We start from the raw sequence: 22,588 nt of genomic DNA, 5'->3' as shown, positions 1-22,588 counted from the left end.
CTAACTGATTTAAAATATAAGTACAGGAATATAAAGATACGTATGCATACAATGGAGTAATGCCCAGCATAAAAAGGGAAGATGTTCTGATACATGTTCCCCATGAAGAAGCCTTAAAAACAAGTCAAATAGGCCAGTCCGAGGACAGACATTCACCCTGCCTTTCCATCCACATGACATGCCGAGGGGGCAGATGCACGGAGACGAGGCACTGAGGGGTCCGGGCTTGGGAAGGGGAGGATGGGGAAGTGTTGCTTAATGGGTACAGTTTCTCCTTTGAGGGAAGGAATGTTCTGGAAGTAGACAGAGTGATGACTGCACACCGTGAGTACAATCAACGCCCCTGAAGGGCACAGGGGAAGTGGCAAAAATGGCAGTTTTCTGTTATACATGTTACCACCATAGAAAACAGAAAAAGAAGTTAGAACCTCAGTGATTTAAAACTACAGACATTACATCACGAAACAGCTGTGTTCCGACAGTCCCTGGCAACCTTCCACTTGAACTGAGGCTGTGTCCCAGCTGCGCAGTCACACCCTACAGAGCACAGCCACCCTGGGTTTAACACCCCCGGTAAAGGACGCTCTGTAACAGCACCAAACGGGAGAACGTGCCAGGGGCACATGTCAGGTCCCGGACATGTTTCATGAGTACGTTCTTATCAATGATTGTTTACAACACAAATTCGACCCTTGCTTGGGGCACTGAATCTGTCTGTGCAGAGTCATCGTGAAATGTATTCACCGATATTCTACGTCCGCCGTCCATTTCACTGAAATAATTTCCTCGTCTAATGACAGCTGCCCCTTAATACACCCAGGATTTTCAAAGCACTTCCACATGTTTTCATACTGAATACATAAAATCACCTTTTGCATTTGGTGCTTCTGTTGCTATGCCATTTTGTGAACTCCAAATCCCAAACAGGTTACCCACAATGATTACTCAGTAACGGTAGTTGTTTCTACTACTGCACCCTCACTGTAAATTAGTCGATAGAACTGCCATCCTTAGGGATGGTTGGGTGAAAAAGACAATAGACAGATTCTACTTTGTAAAGAAAAACGTAGCCCTAGCCAGTTTGGATCAGTGGATAGAGCATTGTCCTGAGAACTGAAGGGTCCTGGGTTCGATCCCGGTCAAGGGCACATGCCCGGGTTGCGGGCTCGATCCCCAGTTTGGGGTGTGCAGGAGGCAGCCGATCAATGATTCTCCCTCATCATTGATATTTCTCTCTCTCTCTCTCCCTCTCCCTTCCTCTCTGAAATCAATTAAAATATATTTTAAAAAAGAAAATGTAAACCTGTCTGACCCCAGCGAACAGGCTGGGTGCTTCCCACCAGACGAGGCACAGGATTCCCAGGTGTGACTCTGCAGGGGACGGAAGTCACGACTCTGACGGCTCTACAACAGGACAGTGTAACTGAGGAGGCAGGTGACTTCTTTCAGTGAAATCAGTACTGAGGTGACTTAAACAACAGATTTATAGAGAGAGCTGGAGATAAAGGGAGAGATATGGAAATATAGATTTAGAGACAGAGATGGATATTGGTAATAGATTTTTTCAATGAGAACCTATGTTCACCCTGCAAGAGCCCCAATGCTGTAAAATTCTACTTAAGAAATTCTACAAGGGGTGACACATCCGACTCATTAAACAGAGAGCTCCCCTGACGAGCAAGTTGCCGTCCCAGACACAACAGAAACAGGGTGTTAAGGGAGATGACCTCTGACTTGACCTTCAGGAAGACAGACAAGGCACAGTGCGTGCTTTTGGAGCATCTCCCCACAACACAGCGGGGAGCTGATGCTTGATTCCTTCTTTACACTTCCTCCCATCACTCTTGTGGCCCAACTTTCCAGTTCTCATCCTAACTGCCTGTGTGTGCCACTTCTGCTTTCTCTTCAATGAGCAATGATGGTGGCAGAGAGATCTAAGCCAGGAGTCTTCCTGTATGTGTGATCTCTAGTCCTCGGATGTTCTTCCACCACCACAAGCTCCCTCTTGACTCAAAACTCAATGATCCTCATCCTCCCTATTTCTTCCCAAAGTGGTTTTCACTCCCACTTTCCTTTTCCTGTTACTCTCCCTTTTCTCAGAAAACCGGGCGGAAAATAAAGAGCCATATTGACTCATCCCTCCTTGTCATCTCATTTCATGTTAGGGATTATTATTCAAGTCTTATTTGCCAAATTACAAAATTACACATCTGACAAAATAGACAAAGAATGCTTCAAACTCAACAAGAAAAACGAACCAATTAAAAGTGAATCCAGTATCTACACAGATACTTCACCAAAGATGATAAATGAATGGCAAATAAGCACATGAAAAGATGCTCAACTGTCAATGAACAGGTGAAATAAGAAGTGAGATTCCACGACACCCCTAGTAGAATGGCCATCGTCACAGTCACCGAGTACCAGTTGGTGGTGAGGCTGCAGCGTAACAAGGATCCTCACTCGCTGCTGATAAGAATGCAAAGCAGTAGTCACTTGGAAGCCTTCCTGGCAGTTTCTTCTAAAGCTAAGTACAGTCTGACCACGTGATCCAGAGGGCTCACTACCAGGGAGTCACCTAACTGACACAAAGACTTATGTCCGAACAAAAGCCTGCCTGTGACTGCTGATAGCAGCTCTACTCATGATCCTTCACCCAAACAGCAAGTACAAGGTGCCCTGCAACCGCAGGCACACACGCTGTGGCCTGTCCATGGCATTAGATGTGATTTAGCATTAAAAGCAAGCAGCTACCCAGCCCTGAAGCGATGAGTCACTCCAAAATGCACAGTGCTAGGGCAGTCTGAAAAGGCTGCGTACCATCAAATCCCAACCATACAACATCCTGGGGAAAGCAAAACGAGAGCGAGAGCGAGAGCGAGAGCACGAGAGAGAGAGAGAGAGAGAGAGAGAGAGAGAGAGAGAGAGAACACACCACTGGTTGCCAGGTACTGCACAGGGAGGGAGGAAGACCGAATGGGTGGAGCACGGGGCCGGGGTGGGGGGGTAGGTGCGGCTGGTCACAGGGCAGTCTTCTGGCCGTAAGGTAATTAAGTGCTGAAGCCCTAATTCAGGTACAGCAGGGTGACTAGAATGAACACTGCTGCATTACATACTTGACAGTTGGTAACAGAGCAAATCTTAAAAGTTATCACCCGCCAAAGAGGTACTTATGGGAGGGGATGGGGTGTTAACTAACCTTATTGGGGTAATCATTTCTCAATACACATGCGTATGAATCATCAAGTTCTACACCGTAAGCTTACCTGTGAGTCAATCATTTCAATGAAACTGAAGAACTGTTTTTGTCTTCTAATTATCCTTGCCTTCTACCTACCCGTCCATTCACCTAAATACACTGTCTCATCCTAGTACATTCCTCCTGAACTAGATGTGTCTATGACCTAAAAAGCAGTCCCTTCATGAGCCCCGGCTGAGTGCCCTGCCAGGGTTCTGACCTACATCACTGACTCCCACTGCACACGTCTCCCACATGCCTCATCTGCATGGATCAGAAGGCGGCCCCACGGCCCTTCCGCACCAACGCAAAGATGGGCTTCCCCATGGCTAGGCAGCCAAGCCAGTTTCTGGACTGAGAAAGCCCGATGAACACTTACACCCCTCAGAGTGACAGGAGAATGACGACAGCAATGGTTGGGAGTAGAGCTGCAGGAGTAAGCTCAAGTACACCGGAGCCCATCTTCCCAGGACTCAGAAAAGTGCATCTCCAACAGGGAGGCTGATAGTCAGGCACAAGTCGTGCAGCATAAACAACTTCATACTCACCCTGACCGGTTTGGCTCAGTGGATAGAGCGTCGGCCTGCGGACTGAAGGGTCCCAGGTTTGAGTCCGGTCAAGGGCATGTACCTTGGTTGTGGCACATCCCCAGTAGGGGGCGTGCAGGAGGCAGCTGATCAATGTTTCTCTCTCTTCGATGTGTCTGACTCTCTCTCCCTCTCCCTTCCTCTCTGTAAAAATCAGTAAGGCCCCCGAAGTCGGGGGTGAGGAGATCCGCAGGTCTGTCAGGGACCGAAGAGCTGCCCTGCAGGCAGCAGTCAGTGACCCAGGAGATGGGGAAGGAGGAAAGGAGTGAGCAGAGGCCTTGAAGACAGCGGGGTGGACACGGCTCTTTGGATGATGGTGCCCTGGTCGGAGGAATTGATGTGGATTAAAGGCACAAGGACTGAGTGATCACCGACTTTGAAAAATGCAGATAGAATCAATGTTATTAACACAAACCAGCTGGTAACCATAACCAAAGACTAACGTCAAACTCTGCCACCTGAAGGTGAATGTGATGTCTCAGATGTTGGGCAACAGCACGACAGGCAGACAAGCCTGACGCTGCTTCGCTCTGCACCTCAGCCCTGGCACATCCAGTGAACCTGTGGGCAAACCGCAGCTACCGAAGAGCAAGCACAACCTACGCAGGTAAAGTAGCTCTACAGAGAGAATTTAAATCTACCACTCTACGCTGAGATTTTCAGGAAGCGTTTGATAAAACGTTAAAAAAAACTAATGATAAATAGTGCCATCGAAATAAACCTTTCGTAGCATGCAATATTTTAAGAAAGCTTTAAAATAGAAAGGAAAGAATATAGGTTTCATGTGATACAATTTAATCTAGTGAAATAAAAAGAAGAGAAAATGGAGAAAAGAGAGGCACAAAAAAAGTGGAATAATATACAGGCAGATTTTGAATTAATAACCTCAGTGGTTTAAAACTTGGATTTAGATAAGATAAGCAGAATTAACAACTGTAATTTTTAATGGTGATTTAATACCCTGGTGAAATACTTTAAGTATTTCCATCAGTTTTTTCATTCATCTAAGTGTAAAGGAATTACACCCTAAAGGTGAATGTATGCAAATCCCATATGTTGGCGATTTCTAGGCACCATTTCTTTTTATTGCTTGTCCAATGAGATTTTTAAAAACCATAATATTAATAAAGAAATTTGAAACAAAGAAAATAAAAAAGTTTACTCAAAAAATGTATAAGTCATACATTTTCTTTCTTTGCTACAAAGCATACCTTAAGATTTTATTATAAGTTGACCAAGAAATAGCATTTCGTGGACTTCCTCTATAAAAGTGTATCACTATTTATACTTCTCCAGTCAATGCAGTAATTCATTTAAAAATATTGAGTTCTTACAGTGTCAGGCATTATATAACGTCTTAAATCAGGGAACTCAAGAAATAGTAAGAAGATGAGTAGTCAGACACATACCAAGCTGAAAAGTTAATAAGATGCATAAATGAACATAAAGTGTATCGGACACGATCAACTCTAAACACTGAGATTCTTGATTCACTCAATAAATGTTTGTTGAGAGCTTCTATGAACCAGACATATCTCTGTGGTTGATATCTAGGAAACATATCCTTAACCTTGTGGAATTCTGAAATTATCTTTAATGCCGGTTAAGGCTAGCCAACAGAAACTAGTGACAAATTAATGAGGCAGTAGGCAATGTCGAAGGTGACCCGGCGTTTCCAGCTCAGGTGACTGACGGGAATATGAAAGGCAGAGGGCAGTGACAGGTTCATGGAAAAGAAGCTGGTTTGAGTTTCGGACCTGCTCAACTGCAGGTGACTGTTGGGCCACCTATATGGTGACATCAAGGAGCCAGCAGGAAATACTAATCTGCAGCTCAGAAGTCACCCATATTGATTATCGATTTACAAACACATTAGATTGCCCAGGAATACTGCAGTGCATCCCATATGGCAAAAGAAAATGTTAATTCCCATCTTCACCCTATATGACTTTTTTAAATTATGGAAGAAAATTATACTAAGTACAGTCTCATTAGAAAGATTAAGTCATTCTAGAAAAATAAAAATCATGCATGTATATTTTTCAATTAGATCATATAATAAAACCTTTGACCAATCACCTTTATTCAAATCATCAAGATGCAGAATCTACACTAATAAAAGAGAAACATGGTAATTAGCGTACGACCGCTACCCTTCCCATTGGCTAATCAGCATATCCTTATGCAAATTAACTGTCAGCCAAGATGGCAGCCGGCAGCCAGGCAGCTGGAAGAGAACATGAGGCTTGCTTGCTTCAGTGACTGCGGACTCCAACGTTCCCCACCTGACTTGCCGACCTCTGAGCTACAACTCTAAGAAACTATGTTGCAAATATAGAAGCTAAACAAAACCCAAGAAAAAAGCTTTCAGTCAGCAGGGATCTCAGAGCTAGAGTTATACATTGTTTCGATTATAGCAGCGGAAGCCTCAGAGCTAGAGCCAGAGCTAAAGCTGGCCCAGAATAAAAAAAAAAAAAGAAAAAGAAAAAAAGGAGTGGTTGGGAGCTTCAGTCAATTGCCAGCCTGAAAGCAGCCCTCAGCTCCTCACCCAGACTGGCCAGGCACCCCAGTGGGGACCCCCACCCTGATCCAGGACACCCTTCAGGGCAAACCAGCCGGCCCCCAGGCCTCTATCCTATATAGTAAAAGGGTAATATGCCTCCCAGCACTGGGATCAGCGGAGCCACGAGGCCTCCTGGCACCGGATCAGCGTGACAGGGGGCAGCGCCCCAACCCCCTGATTGCCCTGCGGCTCTGTGTGTGACAGGGTGCGGCGCCCCAACCCCCCTCCACGGGCCTTGCTCTGTGTGTGACGGGGTAGAGCCATAACCTCCCCATCGGCCCTGCCCTGAGTGTGACAGTGGCGGCGCCCCAACCCCCTAATCCGCCCTGCTGTGTGTGTGACAGGGGACGGTGCCCTAACTCCCCTATCGGCCCTACTCTGTGAGTGACAGGGGGGAGCTCCTCAACCCCCTCATGGGCCCTGCTCTGTGCATGACAGGGGGCAGCGCCCCAACTTCCCAATCAGCCCTGGTCTGAGCCTGACCAGGGGCTGCACCTAGGGATTGGGCGTGCCCTCTGCCACCCGGGAGCAGGCCTAAGCCAGCAGGTCGTTATCTTCCGAGGGGTCCCAGACTGCGAGAGGGCACAGGCCAGGCTGAGGGACCCCCCTCCCCCCACCCCCACCTCCCCGAGTGCACAAATTTTTGTGCACCGGGCCTCTAGTTACAGATAAAATGAAATCTAATGACAGTCTGTAAGTTGGTCTCTGATCATAAATTAAAAGAACGCATTTTGAGAGAAAAGAGACACTAAAGATACATCGCACGCTGCTGCACACAGTGGTCCTTGGTGTCTTAGCACAGAGAGAGGAGGGCTCCATCCCACGGAGCGAGAGACCGCAGCAACCGCTCCTTCATGATGTCGAAGGAAAGAAGGAAGAGAAACTCTGTAAGAAATGAAAGCTCTTATGTCTTCCAGACATACATCAAAGAGTTCATCCAAGACGACATTTTGACAAGATTATTTCTTTATCTTTTGTCTCCACATCTTTCTGTTCCTGGGCAAGACTTGGCCCCATTAACAAACCCTGACCCAAGCTGTCCCTGCTCCCAAGGCTCACACCTTCCCACACTCCCTGCTGGTGAGGACGGAGCCGGCAGCCCAGGAGCCCAGACGTGTGACGTCCGCAATGGAGTGGAAAGTCAGAGCACAGACAATGGGCACCTGGGGTAAGGTCACCCCTCTGCCTCCTTCTACTTCTGTATAACAAGGTCGGAATTCTCCTCCAACGTCATGTTCACAGCTGATAAACGAAACTAGGCCAATAATTAACCAATAGGAACACATTAAAGGTTAATCATATTACCTTCAATTCCATACTTAAACCCCAAAATATAAAGTTTGATGAAGCATTAAAATTAGTTTTTCTGGATCATGAGGGAAGTCCTTTCCATTAATTGTTAGTGCCACTGTGTTGTTTCGAAATTCCAACATTAGAATTGGAAACAATTTACGTATTATAATGAAATTTAATTACTCAGAAAGACTGGCAATAAGAACACCTATTTCCTAATGTAACTGCATTAAAAGAAAAAATACACAACGCCGACAGGACCCTCTGAGGCTGAAGCCAGGAAAGGCAGCCGTCTCTCGAAGCCCAGCCGGGGCAAAGCCTGGCTCAGCATGACCCCATCTATCCTTGTTCCTTATTTTCATACTAAAAATTATAACATTTAAAATAGTTCAAGAGAGAGAAACCAAATGTCCATTCACAGGGTGGATTTCTTTAGAACATCCTTCGTTATTAACCCTACAAGCCTGGGGAAAGTAATGAATTTGACCTTCTTAAGCCAACATGAAAGGTCTCAATTTTTCACCTACCTATAATAATAAAAGGGTAATATGCTAATTAGTCTGGACGTCCTTCTGGGCGACCTTCTGGATGAAGCCAGGGCTGCAAGGGAAGCCTGGGTCCCGGGTGCCTGTCGGTGTCCAGAGGGAAGCCGGTGCCAGCAGCCAGGGGAAGGAAGGCCAACTCTTGCACGAATTTCGTGCATCGAGCCTCTAATTTTATATGAAAATAGTAGCATTAGCTGTTCTTCAAGATAACTTTCAGATAAATATTGAAGATATTTAATTGAACACCGCAGGTGAAACAAATGATGCTCTCGATCCACTGCCCTGAAAGCGCTGCGGCTCACCCAGCGCATTATTTCATGATGGAAAGCGCTGGGAAGGGGCTGCGTCCCTCCCGCGACGGAGCACTGGCCCAGGGGAAGCCGTGTGCCAGGCACACAGCGCTAGTCACCAGGGGAAGCCGTGTGCCAGGCACACAGCACTGGTCACCGGCGGAGCAGACTCCAGTCGGATCCCAGACCTGCCTCGGCGCTTTCCGAGTCAGCGCTGCTCTCTATCCGTGTCCTGTGGCCACACGACAATCTCCACAACGGGGAATTCACCGACAGAAACGCACCGTCCCAGCCCTGCAGGCCGAGGCCTGGCCCAGGAGGGGCTGCACCCTGCCTCCCGGCCTCGGGGGAGAACCTGCCTCGGTGGGTGGCACCACTGGCCCAGGTCCCACTGCCTCCTCCCCTCGGGGTGTGCCATCTCTCCCTCTGCCATGGGACTTAGTGCCCAGCCAAGTCATCCAGAATGAACTCATTTCAAGATCCTTAGCTTCATCACATCTGCAAAGACTTCCTCCAAATAAGGTCATAGCCATAGACTCTCTAGTTAGGTCGAGGGTCAATAGCTTGGGGGGCGGGGAGGAAGCATGGCTCTGTCCTCCAGTTCGCAGGCCCTGGTTGGTATCCCCGGAAATAGTGAAAAATGTGATTGATTAGGGAAAAGGGGAGGATGTGGAGTCAGGCAGACCCGGACCCAAAAGTGCCTCTAACAGGTGGTAACTGTGAGTTTGGATAGAGTGCTCAAGTCCCTGGGCCTCGCGTTCCTTTGTTTGATGAAAGTCTGTGACCCCGATCGCATGGACTTTTGTGGTCAGGACAATAATAAAAGGCAGCACCGGCACCGGCACCACCCCGGCTCCTGGGCCTCCTGCTCCCTCAGACGATGCCTCAGTCCGATGACACCCGGGCCTCCCTCCCTCCCGAGCACACACCTGCTGGCACAGCGTGAGCAACCCGGGCTGCCCAGCTCTGCGTGCAACCACAGCTGAGTTACGGGGTAACCAGGCTGCAGAGCTCTGCGTGCACCCACGGGCTGAGTTACGGGGTAACCCGGCTGCCCAGCTCTGCGTGCACCCACAGCTGAGTTACGGGGTAACCCGGCTGCCCAGCTCTGCGTGCACCCACGGGCTGAGTTACGGGGTAACCCGGCTGCCCAGCTCTGCGTGCACCCACAGCTGAGTTACGGGGTAACCCGGCTGCCCAGCTCTGCGTGCAACCACAGCTGAGTTACGGGGTAACCCGGCTGCCCAGCTCTGCGTGCAACCACAGCTGAGTTACGGGGTAACCCGGCTGCCCAGCTCTGCGTGCACCCACGGGCTGAGTTACGGGGTAACCCGGCTGCCCAGCTCTGCGTGCACCCACAGCTGAGTTACGGGGTAACCCGGCTGCCCAGCTCTGCGTGCACCCACAGGCTGAGTTACGGGGTAACCCGGCTGCCCAGCTCTGCGTGCACCCACAGCTGAGTTACGGGGTAACCCGGCTGCCCAGCTCTGCGTGCAACCACAGCTGAGTTACGGGGTAACCCGGCTGCCCAGCTCTGCGTGCACCCACGGGCTGAGTTACGGGGTAACCCGGCTGCCCAGCTCTGCGTGCACCCACGGGCTGAGTTACGGGGTAACCCGGCTGCCCAGCTCTGCGTGCACCCACAGGCTGAGTTACGGGGTAACCCGGCTGCCCAGCTCTGCGTGCACCCACAGCTGAGTTACGGGGTAACCCGGCTGCCCAGCTCTGCGTGCACTCAGAGGCTGTGTTACGGGGTACCCGGCTGCCCAGCTCTGCGTGCACCCACAGGCTGAGTTACAGGGTAACCCGGCTGCCCAGCTCTGCGTGCACCCACAGGCTGTGTTACAGGGTAACCCGGCTGCCCAGCTCTGCGTGCACCCACAGGCTGTGTTATGGGGTAACCCGGCTGCCCAGCTCTGCGTGCACCCACAGGCTGTGTTACGGGGTAACCCGGCTGCCCAGCTCTGCGTGCACCCACAGGCTGTGTTACGGGGTAACCCGGCTGCCCAGCTCTGCGTGCACCCACAGGCTGAGTTACGGGGTAACCCGGCTGCCCAGCTCTGCGTGCACCCACAGCTGAGTTACGGGGTAACCCGGCTGCCCAGCTCTGCGTGCAACCACAGCTGAGTTACGGGGTAACCCGGCTGCCCAGCTCTGCGTGCACCCACGGGCTGAGTTACGGGGTAACCCGGCTGCCCAGCTCTGCGTGCACCCACGGGCTGAGTTACGGGGTAACCCGGCTGCCCAGCTCTGCGTGCACCCACAGGCTGAGTTACGGGGTAACCCGGCTGCCCAGCTCTGCGTGCACCCACAGCTGAGTTACGGGGTAACCCGGCTGCCCAGCTCTGCGTGCACTCAGAGGCTGTGTTACGGGGTACCCGGCTGCCCAGCTCTGCGTGCACCCACAGGCTGAGTTACAGGGTAACCCGGCTGCCCAGCTCTGCGTGCACCCACAGGCTGTGTTACAGGGTAACCCGGCTGCCCAGCTCTGCGTGCACCCACAGGCTGTGTTATGGGGTAACCCGGCTGCCCAGCTCTGCGTGCACCCACAGGCTGTGTTACGGGGTAACCCGGCTGCCCAGCTCTGCGTGCACCCACAGGCTGTGTTACGGGGTAACCCGGCTGCCCAGCTCTGCGTGCACCCACAGGCTGAGTTACGGGGTAACCCGGCTGCCCAGCTCTGCGTGCACCCACAGGCTGAGTTACGGGGTACCCGGCTGCCCAGCTCTGCGTGCACCCACGGGCTGAGTTACGGGGTAACCCGGCTGCCCAGCTCTGCATGCACTCAGAGGCTGTGTTACGGGGTACCCGGCTGCCCAGCTCTGCGTGCACCCACAGGCTGTGTTACGGGGTAACCCGGCTGCCCAGCTCTGCGTGCACCCACAGGCTGAGTTACAGGGTAACCCGGCTGCCCAGCTCTGCGTGCACCCACAGGCTGTGTTACGGGGTAACCCGGCTGCCCAGCTCTGCGTGCACCCACGGGCTGCGTTACGGCGCGCAGTACAAGAGGCTCTTTAGCTGCACACGGAACCCCACGGGAGCCCGACCTGAAGCACCCAGCCCACACCCTGGTAAAGATGGGCTCGCCCTGCGTCTCCTGCCTGACAAATGCTTCGTGAGAAGGAGCACATGGCGGCCAGCGAGCAAAGCTGCCGTCTCTCCCTCAGCACAGCCCGTCTCCCGCCGTCACTGCGCCCCAAGGAGACAGAGCGCACCGGGCTCCCTCGCTGGGACCCCACGCTGACAGACGCCACTCCACGGGCCGCACTCCCTCACTCGCTCCTGGGTGATGTTTACGCGCTGATGTTGACAAGTCTTTGGAGTGGCTATTGGTCTTGAGATATTTTTGGCTCACACGTCCTGAGAATGTTAACTAGAGCAGAGAAGTGCCGTCCAGAGGACGGTCTTCCAGGCAATTTGGCTCAAGAAATTAATGGAAAAGTCACTGACTTGGGACTGCATTTTACATGGGGAAAAACACTAAAAAGTAATCGCAGATGGTGTGAAAGGATGTGACCGTGGATGATCCCATGTGACTGTGTCCTGGCAGCAGCCCTGGCAAACTAACACCCCTCCTTGCTGACCACCTTACACCTCTTTCTAAAAAACGTTCAAAGACAGACTGATCTTTTTAACCACCGCATTGTGTGAAGAATAAACATGCAAAAACAGACTATTAATCTGCTCTGATATGTATAACATGCAAATGTATGCCTATAGTCTTCCTAATGTTCACATTTAATTGCTTCCACCAGGAGAAACAATCAAGATAAGTGAGTCCTTTAGTAAGAATTAATGCAATGCATATAATAATGTGTTTTACCATCTGCTTTCACAAATGCATGCGGGAAATTATGGCAATTCAGGTTATTTTAGTATATTAGTATCAAGGAAAAGAGCATATTTTGTTTATCATGTTTTCAGAATCAAAACCAATTTTCTCAAGTACTACTTAATTTTAAAATAGGAACAACTTAATTTTCTTTAATAAAGTAATAAACTAGCCTCTCAACTAAAAAACATCTTCAGAGTATTTGGTGAAAGATGCATGCTAGGTGGCATATTTAGTAAATCCATTTTCAAACAGCAAGTCTCTCCCCACCACCCGCGTGATTTTTAAAGGCAGGAACAACACTGCGTTCCTCATCGCCTCCCCAGAGCCCACAACGATGGCCAAGTCTTGTTAGGAGCAGGATTCACGTTCTGTCCGGCCGACACACGCACCGAGGTAGCTGAGAGGGGCCACTCCCCCAGGGAACAGTCAGGCTCCTGTGAACTTCTGGTCACATTTCCATCCACCGATCACTACGTAAGGTGTTTTGTGTGTGTTTCTCTCCAAAGACACCTTTTTCAGTCTACACTGTGGGTTCGTGAGCACTGCACCTAACTCAGGCCTGCACGACGCTTCTCACACACTTTCTCCACGAGGCTCATCGCAGCCCCTCGTGCCTATCAGGACCCCAGACAGAGCAACAGCACTAGGCCTGGAACACTTTACACAGCAAGGCCCTCGATACGATGCACAGAACCAGCTGGTGTGGCTCAGTGAGTGAGCGTCGACCTAGGAACCAGGAGGTCACGGTTCAATGCCCAGCCAGGGCACAGGCCTGGGCTGCGGGCTCCATCCCCAGTGTGGGGCGTTCTCTCTCATCCTTGATGTTTCCATCTCTCTCCCTCTCTCTTCCTCTCTGAAATTAGTAAAAATATTTTTTTAAATGCACAGAAATGAGAAAAAGCATGGTACTAGATCCACGGCAAAAAGGATTCTTGTTCCCGGCAGAGCGCCGCGCGGTGTGGCCTCACCGGGAACGTGCCCGGGGATGACTCCCGTTTCCCACGGCTCTGCCCACACACGTGCTTCAGTGACGGCGAGAGCCCCCAGAGCCCCGCTTCCAGGCTACACATAAATCTCAGTGAGCAGACGGGTCTGCGAGGACAGGAACCCCTCGCAGTGGGGACAGACTGTGTTCACACACAGGCACTGGAGGAACGCTCTGGGATGGAGACCGAGTGAATGAGACCATCATCATAGGCAGGTGCTCCCGTGACCTCCAGCAACATCCTCCTGGTCCACTGAGACGCGGCCACGTGACATGGAGCCATCGGCGAACCTGTGCTCACCATGGCCTGGCGGACGTGGGAACTAGGCCCTGCCCGCCTCTCGAGCACAGGCAACTCGCTCCGTTTATCCCACCTCTCTTGGCTGCTAAGTGTGAAGCTTCTGAAACAACACATGTCACCCAATTCTGCTGGGAAACGTACGGACTTCATTTAGTCCTCCCACCGGCCGGGACAAGATTTACCCACCACCCAGGCACCGGCACGGGGCAGTGACACATACCTGTGACAATGCCCTCTCCGAGGGGGGGGCCGGTCGTGGGCTGCCCGCAGCGGTCACCTGGTGTTCTTGGAAAGACAGCTCTCCTAGGTGACCTGAGCCACCTGGAAGCACATGACACCCTGGGGAAGTGACACACCTCCCTCACGCGCAAACTGGTTCTGCTCTTTAAAAAAATTTCTATTCGGACCTAGTGCCAGTTTGGCTCAGTGGACAGAGCGTCAGCCTACGGACCAAAGGGTCCTGGGTTCGATTCCGGTCAACAGCATGTACCTCATTGCAGGCTCCCCCCAAGGCAGGCCCTAGTCAGGGCTCATGCAGGAGGCAACCAACCAATGTTTCTCTCGCATCAATGTTTCTCTCTGTCTTTCCCTCTCTCTCCACTCTCCCTAATAATCAATGGAAAGATACCCTTGGGTGAGGATTCACAACAACAAGTTTCCATTCACTGGTGTTCAGTCCCAGTTGGGCGGCCTGTGATGTTTCTCACAAACCACAGGCATTCTCCACTGTTTCAAGTTGTGTGGCAAAAACGTACAAAAGTTTCCAAGCAATTGCTCGCTGGTTCTACCGTTTCCGTGCAGACACCGCCCCCGCCTCAGCCTGCTGCCTCGCTGTCATCCGCTCTCCCAACTCATGGCAGCTGCCAACTCTTCCTGAACAATCAGTGAGCCCGACCCGCCCAGCCACTCAGAAATAACCCACGGGGGGGCATGGCCGTGTCATTCTGCACACAACTAGCTCAACTCACTGCACAGAAGCAGGAACGCACTGAATGTCGTTTCTCTCTCTAGCAGAGAAATGGTTAAATAAAAACAAAGCACATCTTTTCTTGAAAGTTTCATGAATGTCACACATTACCTTTAAAACTCCAACTCGCTAACTCAGTACTTATCCCTTAATGATAGAAAGTTAGCAGCTCAATGGAAGGGGCGCTGTTTTTCTGGGCACAATGGCATCACCTAGTTAGAGCCTAAGACTGCCTGTCAAAGACAGCCTCTCCGAGCTCCACCACATGCTGACTTCCCCAGCAAGTTAGCCAACCTTCTGGGCTTCAATTTCCATCGATAAAATGGAAGTAATAATAGTACCTGTACTTCACAGGTTTGTTTTGAGGATTAAATAATAATAATAGATAAAAATTGCTTAAAGTAGTGCTCAGTACATGTTATTTATGGCTAACACATAAATATGATATTCGTTTATGTAACAGCCAACAAAAGAGGACTAAGTTGTTAGAAAAGCGGCCTCGGTAGAATATCACAGCCTAGAAATGGAACGTGAGGAATTCAGAGGCATTGCTAAACTCCCAAACACTTCTTTTCAGCTTCCTCGGTGACAAAAAAAATTAGATATTCAACAGCCATGCTCAGATATTTCTTTTTTTTTCTTTTTTTAAAATATATTTTATTGATTTTTTTTACAGAGAGGAAGGGAGAGGGAAAGAGAGCCAGAAACATCAAAGAGACAGAAACACTGATCAGCTACCTCCTGCACACCCCCTTACTGGGGATGTGCCTGTAACCAAGGTACATGCCCTTGACCGAAATCGAACCCGGGACCCTTGAGTCCGCAGGCCGACGCTCTATCCACTGAGCCAAACTGGTCAGGGCCATGCTCAGATTTTTCAATGTCCACGTATGCATGGCTTTCATTGGCTATATGAGCTTATTTTTGTAATCAACAGTTCTCACTGCTCACTTTATTTAACGAGTGTGTGTTCTGAAATGTAGTTTACATGATGATGCAAAACTTGAGTTTCACTAACCTGAGCTGGTCTTAAAAACAGTGACTGATAATTCTGATAGATGATGCGCTTTGCGATAGGCACCTCGGGCTCCCCTTTTTAGCACGGCAAGCACAGAGCAACAGGCTGAAGTTATCTTTGCCCTTTAGGACGGGGTGGGGACCTTTTCCCTGCCAAGGGCCACTGGATCTTTACAACATCATTCTCAGGCCATACACAATCATCAACTTACACAGGAGCCTGCTCTATCTGGTCAAACGTTTAATTAACTCCCCCTAATGCCTTGGCAGGTCCAGACCAATGATTTCTAGGGCCTTTTACGGCCCCAGGGCTGGACGTTCCCCACCCGCTTTAGGGTTTCATAATGAACCATGACGACAGCGAAGCACACACCGTACCAGACGCGATTCTGCTCAGACTGTCAGTACGACAACAGTTTGGCTCTAGAGCATGTTATGTTCTGTCTGGGTTCTTCTTACTCAGCAGAGAGTAAGGTGGGCAAATGTGAGGATTACCACAGTCTCGGCGGGTCCAATCTCATGAACCTCGTCCCTCTCCACATGTCTGTGTAAATTCCAAAAGTATGTCGAGACACAGAGCCTCTCAGATGTGAAGTGTCACCGAACTGACCCGGTCCCTACTCCGTTTCCCCTCCTGGAGGTTTATGAGAATCAGAGCGCGCAGACACTGGTGACAGACAGAGCAAGCCCGGGAGAGTTTATGAAACCCACTCAACGAGCCCCTTTCATCAAACTTGCCACTTATTTTTCCACACACACACAAAATAAACCCACAAATGTGAAGACTTGTACTAATAAGTGGTAACAAACATATCACAGAATATCATTCCTGATGAATTAAACACATTTGTACCAACAAACATTTATTTCCGCCAAACAATTCAGAAATAATACTGAACCATTTAAACAGACAGGAATCTGGCCTACAGTCAAGAAAAGCAATCATGTATTTTAAAAAAACACTTCAATAGAGCTGCTTTTCAGACAAAGAGCCTTTTCCCGCTCGCTCGCTCGCTCGCTCGCTCGGCACAGAATGTGGGAAGGGCGCCAGGCGCTCCTTATCAGCTGGCTGACATCAGAGCGGGGCTGCGTGCGTCAGCGCCCAGGAGGGACCCCTGGCCTGGCCACGGACCATGTGTTCCTTATCTTATCAGTTACAGTGTCTGGCACTTGAACCGGTGTGTGAACCTGAGCGGAAGGAAGGTGTGTGCTCGTGAGGGTGTAGGTTAAAGCTGTGCGCTAAGCAGACTCTGCCAGTTGTTCACAAAACCAACAGGCCGCACAGTAATGGTGAGGGAAGTTTCTGGCCTCGAACCCAAGCTTAAAAGAGAGTTTACAACGAAGCGCTCCAGCCCTCTGTGACCACAACTTCTCCTACCCAGGCAAACCTGTGTCAAACTAGGGGTCCTCAAACTTTTTAAACAGGGGCCAGTTCACTGTCCCTCAGACCGTTGGAGGGCCGGACTAGAGTTTAAAAAAAAACTATGAACAAATTCCTATGCACACTGCACATATCTTATTTTGAAGTAAAAAACAAAACGGGAACAAATACAATATTTGTATGTGCATGTGGCCCGCGGCCCGTAGTTTGAGGACCCCTGAACTAGACCTTCAGGAGTGACCCCATTAGATCCCCCGAGGAGCTAAAGGAAACGCCATTTCTTAGAAAATGCACAGGCAGCTCTTCCATCAGCTCCAGGGAAGCAGCTCTTGGGGCTTCGAATAAGATGAAAAGGGCCTCCCAATGCCTGCAGCGCCTGCAGCTCTGAAGAGCAGGCTGGAAGGCGGGAGGGGCCTGGAGGGCCCGGTGGGATCAGTCCCTCACTCAAACCAGACTGAGAGTTTCCTGAAGAAAAAAGTGGCCTGATGAGAACTACCCAGAAATTAACGTTTTTAAAATGATTTTAAAATCACTTTAAAAGAAACTTTAAGTATTTAGACAATGTCACACTTGCTAAGTAAAAATTAATTTTCCGACGTCATAAACTCATATTTTTAATATCGAAAACAAAAATTATTTACCACTGGCAACTCTAAGTGTGCATGTTAAGCAGCCTCCACTAAAACAACAGTGCGTTTTTACCATGATTTGCAGTTACCTCACAACACTTGTACAGCTAACCAGAGACTTACGAAATCACATTGAAACCCGCCACCTACTATTCCTTCACGCTTCCCCGTTAAATGAGAATTCAGACAATTGTGACCCCAGATGCTCTTCTAGATGGGCTGGCGGTCACGCTCTATGAACCATGAGTGAGCAGAAACCTGCTTTCTCCCAGAACATGTCCCTCCCGGCCCACAACCTCCCCCGGGGACTGAAACATGCCCCCCAGCAGTCTAGGTTGCAGCTCTGCCCCGCAGTGGGGTGCCCTGGGACACGGGGCCTTTGCAGGGAACAGGCAACGGGAGCGGGCCTCCTGGTGGGAGGGATGCCAGTTATCAGAAGAGATACCATGTCCCTCCACCAGGTGAGAGCCCAGCAAGGAGAGCCCCCTGCAGGCCAGGGAAGGATTCCTACCAGGACTGACTCACCCTGCACCGGGACCTTGGACCTGTCCGCCCTCAGAAGGTGAGAAATAAATGTCTGCTGGCTAAGCCCACAGCCTACAGTATTTTATTCTAGAGCAGCGGTTCTCAACCTGTGGGTCACGACCCCTTTGGCGGTCAAACGACCCTTTCACAGGGGTCGCCTAAGACCATCCTGCATATCAGATATTTACATGACAATTCATAACAGTAGCAACATTACAGTGATGAAGTAGCAACGAAAATAATTTTATGGTTGGGGCACAGCATGAGGAACTGTATTTAAAGGGCCAGAAGGTTGAGAACCGCTGCTCTAGAGCAAGCCAAGCGGGCTAAGACACTTTTCCGGTCCTCACGCCTCACTCCATTCCAGAGTCTGACCTCTGCCCTCAACTGTACACTCTGGCTCCTGTTCACCTGGTTTCTTGCCTAAACTTTGCCTCCCTATTGATTCTGAAAACCTTGCCAATTGCTGCAGTAAGGCCTTAGCTGCCACCACGGAACGTGCGTATCCCCAGCAGCACGTAAACACAGCAGTACGTAAACACAAGCGTCGTCCCCTCCCTGACATTTCTAACTGTTTAGAGAAGATGCAGCCACGCCCCTCTCTCTCCCCCGAGACTCCCATCCCGCTCCCACAGCCACGAGCCAAGACCATCCCACCCACAAAGCATCCACACTCATCACCTCCCGCACACGTGACTGGACCCCCCCCCCCCCCCGCCCTTCCTTTTTCCTCCTCCACGTTTCTCTGAACTTTCCCTTGTTTTCTATCTTCTCTGCCTCGGGGGAGGGGATTCCTTCTGGGCCTTCAGTGTGCTCGCTCACTGAACCCCTCTCCAGCTCATCAGCTCTTCAGCTTCAAGCTCTCCCATCTCCTCACAGATTTCTGATGCGCTCAGGCTCCCAAAACACTGAACAACAACAACAGTCTCCGCAAGCCGGTGGACTCAGCAGACACCCTGCTTCTCCCCTCCACCCTCGGAGCTGAAGGAGCAGCCCATGTGCACGCCAACGTCCTCCACTCCGATTCACGCCTCCATCATCCCGCGGTGAGGTCAGCCGCCGGCACTGCACTGAACAGCACTTGCAAAGAGAAGCCGCTCCCCTGGACAGACAAACATCATTATCTCGCTTCTAGGATGATCTCAAGCTTCATCTTCGCTGGTCTCAGCAGTAGCAGATATTGCTAACCAGTCCCTGGCTTGAGAATTTCTCCCACAGCACAGCAAAGGGGGCCAGCTTACCAACAGTCCGTTTGCCTAAAGCAAATGTTTTTAAACAGAGCAATCACTTTATAAAATCTACAATGAGAAACAGCCAACCAGAACGTACAGAAATCTCCAAAAGCTGTTAGAACCAACCCCTCCAGCTTCAACGCTGGGCACTTTTTAACACAACAAAACCCTCCCAGCAAGGGCGGGTCCAGTCCAAGGCTTTTCATGTGGGAGTGACAGATACTTTAGTGACCAGAGGTTCTCAACCTGTGGGTCGTGACCCCTTAAAATACATCCTGCATATCAGATATTTACATTACGATTCGTAACAGTAGCAACATTACAGTTATGAAGTAGCAACGAACATAATTTTATGGCTGGGGGTCACAGCATGAGGAGCTGTATGAAAGGGTCGTGGCGTTAGGAAGGTTGAGAACCGCTCTGATTAGAAAAGAGGATCAGCGTGGTTATTTCCATCCGACATGACTAGAACCATGACAGAGACAAGCACAGGATAGGAGTGGGCCCCAGGGGAGGGTGCCTCGCAGACAGGAAAAGGTAATTAGACAGACTCTCCTAGAGCACATGCCCTTGACCAGAATGGAACCTGGGACCCTTCAGTCCGCAGGCTGACGCTCTATCCACTGAGCCAAGCCAGTCAGGGCTCTTTAGAAGGAAGATAAAACAACCTCAAAAAGAATGATGTATATAACGGATTAATTTCCAGAGCATTCACAGATGCCGTTTATGTTGCAAGTCTTCCTTCCTGAATTGTTTTCAATTTTCAATTAAGGGGTTATTTTAAAGCAAACAGATGAACCTGGTGAAAGGGAAAAAGAGAGTGAGGAGGGAGTGTGGGAAAGAGAGGCTTTGTAATGACTTCCATGTGAGGACAGCCTGGGACCCCTTTCTCCAACCTCATCTCCTTCCATCCTTTCTTTCACTTTATGGTTGGAACACATCATCATTCCCCAACTTGTACACTAGTTCAAGCCTCTGGGGTCTTACTTGGACTGCTCTGTGTCCATGTAGAGTTCTTTTTCCCTCCTTTTGGTACGGATTCAAAACCCTCTGCCTTTCTCCTTTCCTTCTTCTAGGGAAAAAGAAGAGAGGAGAGCAGCCCGGACTGGTTTGGCTGAGTGGATAGACGCAGTGATGGCGAACCTTTTGAGCTCGGTGTGTCAGCATTTTGAAAAACCCTAACTTAACTCTGGTGCCGTGTCACATATAGAAATTTTTGGATATTTGCAACCATAGTAAAACAAAGACTTATATTTTTGGTATTTATTTTATATATTTAAATGCCATTTAACAAAGAAAAATCAACCAAAAAAATGAGTTTGCATGTCACCTCTGACACGCGTCATAGGTTCGCCATCATTGGGATAGAGTGTTGGCCTGCGAACTGAAGGGTCCCAGGTTCGATTCTGGTATGTATGGGAGGGGGAGGAGGAAGGGGGAGGAGGAAGGGGGAGGAGGAAGGGGGAGGAGGAAGGGGGAGGAGGAAGGGGGAGGAGGAAGGGGGAGGAGGAAGGGGGAGGAGGAAGGGGGAGGAGGAAGGGGGAGGAGGAAGGGGGAGGAGGAAGGGGGAGGAGGAAGGGGGAGGAGGAAGGGGGAGGAGGAAGGGGGAGGAGGAAGGGGGAGGAGGTCTCTGTGGATGCCTTCTACACCCGAACTCCTGGCTTCTAAATGGAAAAGATCAACCAGCTACCGGATATCTGACACCCCCACTTCTTCCATCTTGACTCCTCCCTCTCCGGTACCCCATTCCTTTTTAGGTCCAACCCTTCTCCCGGCCATCGAGGCCAAACCCCGGCCACGATCCGAATCACAGCCTCCTTCCATCCCCCAACACGTGCCAGGTCTGCACCCTGCTCGTGCCGCCTGCGCCCGCGGGGCCCTGTCCCCTCCCACGGGCACTGTCTCTGCTCGGACCCGGGCCGTGGGCCGCCACTGCCTCTCCCAAGGTCAGGGCGGGCCTGCCTCCAGCTCAGACCAGAGCCTCGCGGGACCGTCGGCCACGGACACAATGTCCGGTGGGATGACGGTCATCGCACGGGAAAGGCCACGCTCCTGCCCACCTGTGCGCCCCACCTGTGGCTCCGGCGCCCCTGCTGCGGCCCGCAGGTCACCCCGACCCCGGGCGGCTGCGGGGGAGGGAGGGAGGGGGGGGGCGGCGTGGGGCCCTGCGATGTGGGCGATGTGGGCGCAGGGCCGAGGGCGTCCATTACGGCGCTGCCCGCCCGGGGCCTCCTCTTCGCGGCACCTCTGCCCCCCGTGCAGGCCGTTCCCTCGGGGCTGGGTGTCTCCGGCCTCGGCGGAGAGGGGCCGCGGACCAGTCCCAGGGCCCAGCCCGGCTCCCTGTCCAGCCGCAGGCCAGTCCCTCTGCACATGCGCAGGAGTGCATGTCGGGGGGAGGGCAGCACCAGGCCTGGAGCCTGGACAGGGAGGCCCCGCGCTGGGCACGGCCGGCGGGACAGGCAGCCCCGTTCACAGGCCCTGGGGCCGCCACCCACACCCCACGCCCCACGCCCCGCTCAGCAAGTCCGCCCACGGCCTCGGCATCGAGCTGACCTTCGGGGGTGAGTCCTGCCGCCGTCCCCACCCCTGCTCCTGGGCCTGGGCCGACCCCACCCCTCAGCCCCCCGCCCCCAGCCGCCCACGGGCTTTGACCGGCCCTGGGCCTGGGCCGCCACCCCGCCTCGCCCCGCCCCGCGCGCCCTCCCAGCAGCACCCGCTCAGGCGCACCTCCCGGCCCATCCAGGCCGCCCGCCGGGGTCCCCGGGGCACTTCCGGCCGCAGCCCCTCCACGCGCAGGCCGCTCACAGCTCCTGACCGGCCCTCAGGGGCCTTCGCCCCTCCCGGCCACGCCAAGCGGCACTGGACGCCAGGCGCCCAGGCACTTCCGGTGACGTCACTCGCACACCGGAAACGGCCCGGCCACCTGCACCGGAAACGCAGGAACAGCCCAGCCGCCAGCACAGCGTCAACAAACCTAATACGCAGCCCAGCGATTCTGATTCTTACAAATGACGACGAGGAAGATGGAGTCGCTCCTGCAGCGCAGCTCTTGGGACACTCGGCTCCTCCAGACCCTCGGCCGGTCCTGAATCGCGGAGGTCAGGCCTGCAAAGGCGGCTGCAGACCCGCACGCCCCGCAGGTACGTCCGGGCTTCTCCAGAGGTAAGCTGTGCGTTGTTTCTAAGCCATCAAGTTCTCTT

The 22,588-nt window shown here is 51.6% G+C and overlaps 1 protein-coding gene across 5 annotated transcripts in view; it reads right to left on the bottom strand.

The window, feature by feature from the left end:
- PDE10A (phosphodiesterase 10A) overlaps window positions 1-22,588 on the bottom strand; it is a 217,319-nt gene that overhangs the window by 56,662 nt on the left and 138,069 nt on the right. The gene's annotated exons all lie outside the window — the stretch shown is intronic.

Source organism: Myotis yumanensis, unplaced genomic scaffold, assembly GCF_028538775.1.
Source record: "Myotis yumanensis isolate MYYU_CA2020_CCGP unplaced genomic scaffold, mMyoYum1.0.hap1 SCAF_6, whole genome shotgun sequence".
Taxonomy (NCBI): domain Eukaryota; kingdom Metazoa; phylum Chordata; class Mammalia; order Chiroptera; family Vespertilionidae; genus Myotis; species Myotis yumanensis.
Note: the sequence above shows the minus strand (reverse complement) of the source record. Positions and strands in the feature narration are given on the sequence as shown.